General features: G+C 34.9%; 1 long non-coding RNA gene across 1 annotated transcript; it reads left to right on the top strand.

Moving 5' to 3' along the window:
• The first annotated feature begins 52 nt into the window (after positions 1–52).
• Positions 53–3,849, top strand: LOC117114237. Its single transcript, XR_004446319.1, has 3 exons — positions 53–1,149; positions 2,351–2,476; positions 3,353–3,849. It is a non-coding gene; the product is annotated as an uncharacterized LOC117114237 (long non-coding RNA).
• The last annotated feature ends 1,080 nt before the right edge of the window (positions 3,850–4,929 follow it).

Genomic DNA, 4,929 nt, shown 5'->3' with positions numbered 1-4,929 from the left:
AGCCGTTAACACTGTTGAATAAATATAATATAAATCATCAAAGGTACATATACAGTGTTTAATAAGGACATGATGGAACATCGTAGGCTACCCTGTAGCTTTTCAACGAATAAAGTCCTATGAAAAATCCTATGATTGTCTTTGTTCGGAAATTTGTGACGCATTCAAGGACGGGGGATAAATTGTTCAATTTTTGTTTAAATGGAGATATAAGCAAAATTATATTCAAATTTTAAGTCTTAGAATGTAATTTCCCGCCATCTAGATGTGCCATAATCACAAATGTTCCGTACCTCAGCCCCAACCATGGTGGGGCTGAGGTGGTAGAGTCCTCCATCTACTAAAGTAACCAGTGGCGAATTCAATGGGGACCCAACCGGCCCGCCTCCGCCCCTAAATTGTTTAAAAAATGGAGATATGAAGATAATTATATTCAAATTTTATGTCTGGAAGTGCAATTTCCCGCCATCTAGATGTGCCATAATCACAAATTTTCTTACCTCAGCACCATTCATGGTGGGGCTGAGGTAGTATAAATTTTATATCTGTGAAAGTACTCTCCCTGGGTCCTTCTATTTCTAATTCCTGGATCCGCCACTGGAAATTACAACAAATATGAAGTCATATTACAGTAGCTTGATGGCTATAAAATAACCACCAGGGTATAGCCAACAGGGGGCCCTTTGCGCCCTCCCTGGCCCCAACCTAGATGCTCGCTTCTCTCGCATATTGGACCTTAAGAAATGGTCCCCCCCCCCCACTTTTAAAAAACGTTCCGCCGCCGTTGGGTGACTTATTTTATAAGAGTGCCATTTCCGGCCAGCTTGAGGTACTTTTACCTCAAATTTTCGCACCTCAGCCTCAACTATGTTGGAGCTTGGGTGGGTTTCGACTCACGGCTTTGAAGTCGGTTAAACAAAGTATATACATCAAAGAAAATGTTTTATTTTCTTGGTAAATCACACATATTAATTGGATCTCTATGGTTGCCGAGAGAAATTTTTTTACTATAATGATGATTTAATGACGAATTTTACTACATAACAGGGTCGTTTCTGGCCGTCAAGAGGTACTATTTCCACAAATTTTCGCACCTCTGCCCCATGACCATGGTGGGGTTGATATAGATGTGACTCGTCTTTGAAGGAGGTAAAGTAAAGTAAATACATCATCAAAGACAATGTATTAACTTTTATTTTCTATGTTTGGGCGGATTCAAGGTGCAACCGATGCGATCACACTCCCTTAATTGTATTAAGAAAAATAATTGTTGTATTGTATTGTTGATATATTAATTTTATTATTATGAACACGGATTTTTGAAATATGGGAGTTCAATTTCCGGGCACCCACCCTTTGGAAAATACCACAGTGTGTACACACTGTGTTCACATAGAGTCCACACAGTACACACTGTGTTCACATAGAGTCCACACAGTGAACGCTGTGTTAACTCTGTGTTTTTGAATTACATACAGTGAACACACAGTGAACACTGTGTGAATTTACGGGATAAGTGTGAAAAGAAATCACAGTGTGTTTATACAGTAAGCACACAGTGAACACAGTGTGATTTTAAGGAATACACAGAGTAGAAGAAATCACAGTGTGTTTAAACAGACACACTGTGAACACAGTGTGGTTCAGTGTGTTATGTAGTGAAACACATTGATCAACTTAACTCAACTAGGCTTGACCTCCTAAATGGTCTGGTGGAAACGGCCGTTAACTCGATTGTGGAATTAATTATTATGACGGGCAATTACGCTTTTTAATTCGTTTTTATTTAGTTATTATTATTATTTTTTTTAATTCAATCTTTTGGTATGTAACATAGGTCTAAATGTATAAAAACAAAACCCAAAATGTTATCTTCATTTGGTAAGAATTGAAATATATTTGCACCAACAATTAAAGTTGTTTTAGGCTCGATTAGCCTTCCTAAAACAGTACTACTAGCCTATTCCTAGTAATATAGCATAAATGCCTACTGAACATTAGCTAGCACTGTACATTCTATGTATGCCTTGCTATATGAATTGCATTTTTAGCGTTAAAAGTCTGGCCTGGGTCGAAATTATTTGACATCTGGCCAGCTTGATTTTCGTGTGATTAATTTTCTTGATTGTTAGTTTTATTTGTTTGGTTTATAAACTATGAATATAATAAATCAACTTGCAAATTAGGGTTTGTTTTAAAATACTCTGTTTGATTTAAATATGAAGTTAAAAATGTATAAAATATAAATCAGTTATCATGTATTTTTGGCTGCCAAAATACATTGTATTTAAAAGACTAGGTATATACAGAACATTTATTTACTAATTTAAAGAACTTTCTTTATTTTCAGGTTGCACTAGATAAGGTACATTTTGTCTCAAAGGACTATTTTGCATCTTTAAAAAAGCCAACATGCAAGTAGACTGGTATGTGCTGCAATGACAAACAAAAAAATATACAGTATCTGCAATAGTTGGTAAGTCAATTTATTTTTTTGAGATTTAAATAATCCATTTGTGTTTTAATTTAAGACAACAGCAAATGTATTACAGTAAGTAAATTGCATTATAGTAAATTGTCTGCTTTACGACCGTTGATTTAATATTACCATGTTGAATTACTAAAAATACAAGCAATGTACTATTCAACAGTTGTAAACAAAATTTGACATTTGCCCCAAGACCGTTAAAAAGTTTATGTATACATCATTGCTCCACGATTCAATTACAGTAAGTAAATTAATGTTTCATATCTACACATTAAACATTAGATTACAGTATTGTCAGCAATAATGAAGCCTACAGTCCCACATTAACACCATTAAAATAATGAAGCTAGCAGGCCACTGTTATTGCAGCATTATGTTGCGTGAAACAAAATTTGACATTTGCCCCAAGACCGTTAAAAAGTTTATGTATACATCATTGCTCCACGATTCAATTACAGTAAGTAAATTAATGTTTCATATCTACACATTAAACATTAGAATACAGTATTGTCAGCAATAATGAAACCTACAGTCCCACATTGACACCATTAAAATAATGAAGCTAGCAGGCAACTATTATTGCAGCATTATGTTGCGTGATACTTGCTATTACATTTCATTACTCAAGTTTGTGTTGTCATGCTGACATGAGTCTCATGGTGTACTCCGGGTTTAGCAATTAAAGTTCACAATTTATGAATCTAATTGTCTTCCGAACATGTCAATTTCAAAATTATTACTGCATATACAGTATTCTACTCGAACCTAGAAATTTATAAGAACAATGTAATTCTCATTTAGATAGATAGGCCTACTTTTCATATTTTCGAAGTTTTGTGACAATATTTTTTTATATAATTTCAGAATACCCAGATATCCAGTCAGCAGCTGTAAAAACCAAGATGACTAAAATATGTGAAGATACAAGGCGCTCCATGTCAAAGAGAATGGATACAGCAGCTAATATTTAACAACAGGCGCTTAATATGCAGTAATTTTTTAATTTTAAATTGTAATTATCTTTGCTAAAGGTAACTTAGCAAAGTGTTGTAATTAAATTTAAAAAAAAAGTTTATTTCATATCCTACAGATGAGCTGCAGCATGCTTTACCATATAAGTAACTGTTCGTCTATATGCAATAAAAAGAATTTAAACAATTGTAAACTCATTGCTACATTAACTTAACAACTATTAAAATCCTTGACTAATTTTAAGCAAAACAATACCTTTAGTGTGAAGCAGTTACTGTATGCATTTGACTAATGTATGTTTTTAACTTAAAAATGTTATAACACATATATAATTCGTCTGACTATTATGCAATAATCTTATGAAAGTGCTAATATATGTATTTAAAAGTTAGTTTAATAAATGTTTATTTTATCAATTTAAAACTGTTAATATTTTATTTTTGTTGTACCTTGCAGGATGAAGGTGAGAACTTTGAGATTGTGCATGTGATGGTTTTACTGCGTGGTGACACTGAATCTCTGTAGAACAAACAGTTTAGTGTAAACTTCACCAATAACACATAGTCAATAATATTATGTGTTAACACTGTGTTTACTGTATGTTGGCAAGATATGACAACAATGTGTTTACTGTGAAAACCTCACCAATTTCACATAGTCAACAGAGTAAACACACTGTGTTTTTGTGGGGTGACACTATGTTTACTCTATAGGGACACTGTGTTTACTGAATGTTAGCAATTTGTGACAACAATGTGTTTACTGTGTTTCATACTGTGAAAACCCCACCAATTTCACATAGTCCACAGAATGAACACACTGTAAACACACTGTGTTTATTGTGTGGTGACACTATGGAAACACTATGTTCACTGTGTGGGGACAGTGTGTTAATTGTGTGGATACACTGTGGGGACAGTGTGTTTAATGTGTGCGAACAATGTGATTATTGTGTGGTGACACTATGTTTATGCTTGGTGTCACTATGGAAACACTATGTTTACTGTGTGCGGACAGTGTGTTAATTGTGTGGCTACACTATGGCGACATTGTGTTTATTGTGTGGTGACTGTGTGTAAACACTGTGTTTCACACAGTTCACAGTGTGAAAACCTCACCAATTTCCTATAGTCAATGAGTTATTCACACAGTGTACACACTGTCAACACACAGTGAACACACAGTGCACACACTGTGGTGCAGTATGTGTACACTATGTGAACACATAGTTTTTCATACTGTGTTCACTGTGTGGTATTTTCCAAAGGGCAGAGCTCCATATTCCCAACATTTTCCCACTTAAGCCCCATGATCGTTGGGACTGAGGTGATGATGGACTCTCACGCACGCCCTACCGCCAAATCCTGCATCCGCCCCAATTATGGTGCATCACACAGGTGATTTAGATCTTTGATTGCCTAAAATCGCTGTTAAAACATCATGCGAAATTTGTTGGTGATTCATTTTGA

This window comes from Anneissia japonica, unplaced genomic scaffold (genome assembly GCF_011630105.1).
Source record: "Anneissia japonica isolate Jap-2015-1 unplaced genomic scaffold, ASM1163010v1 scaffold1525_len913038_cov183, whole genome shotgun sequence".
Classification (NCBI taxonomy): domain Eukaryota; kingdom Metazoa; phylum Echinodermata; class Crinoidea; order Comatulida; family Comatulidae; genus Anneissia; species Anneissia japonica.
The sequence above is the reverse complement of the archived record's forward strand: the minus strand, read 5'-3'. Positions and strand labels throughout refer to the sequence as shown.